We start from the raw sequence: 1028 nt of genomic DNA on the forward strand, positions 1-1028 counted from the left end.
CTTTCTAGTAATGTGGATGACTTATTGCGTGAGTATTATAGTTTATTTTCTAATGATTTATTAGAATGTTGTTAGTTTTTAATATTATGATAAATACGTATTTTATTAGGTGATATTGATGCTGATTTATATCAAAATAGTGGTGGTAGTAGTGGTCTTTATGCTGCATCTCTTGATTCTTCTGCTCAAGATGGTGGAAATGAAGGTAAAGATGATTCCACCAAAAAAAATCTGCAACAAATTTTTTGCGGATTTTGATGATTGATAAATGATAAATCTTTATGTTGGCATTTAATATTTAGATATTTCTTTTTACTATTTAACTTTTGAGTTTGTATTTTGATAAGATCATATGGATTTGATTGATGATATTTCATGTAATGTTTTAAATTTAAAAAATATTTTAAGATTTATATTAGATTATAATTATATTTTAAGATGTTTATTTATTATTTTAATTTAAAATAATTTTTTAATTAAACTACGATTGAATTGATTAGACCAATAAACCAATAATTAGAGCGGACGATAATCTACTATGTCTTTAGTGAGACTTGAACCCAATGCAGCACATTTGAGACATGATGATGGATCACTAAATTAAAGCCTCATATGAAAAATTTGAAATGTTTAAAATGGGCTTATTAGTAATCCCTTATGGGCTTTTTGACTTTCATTTTTATGGATAGGCTTGTTTTTGGTCTGATGAATAGAGCTATTATTATTTGATTGATCCAGAGAACATCCCACCACATTGTTTCTCATAAAAAGTTTTCTAAGAATTTTTGGTGTGACCAAAAAAAAAAAAGAATTTTCGGTTGCTTGTAGTGATGAGACGTGGAGTGAATAGGTGAACTTAGGATGAGCACGGGTAGCGGATATCCGTTTACCCATTCAAACTCGAATCGAATAAATTAAATTAGTTTTGGAACTAACGGATAATTGGGTTCAACTCGAACCAAACCGATGATCTTTGTTAGTAATTGATTCGGGTATCGATTCTAGGAGTGCAGAACCCGAACAACCCG

Source organism: Arachis ipaensis, chromosome B10 (assembly GCF_000816755.2).
Source record: "Arachis ipaensis cultivar K30076 chromosome B10, Araip1.1, whole genome shotgun sequence".
NCBI lineage: Eukaryota > Viridiplantae > Streptophyta > Magnoliopsida > Fabales > Fabaceae > Arachis > Arachis ipaensis.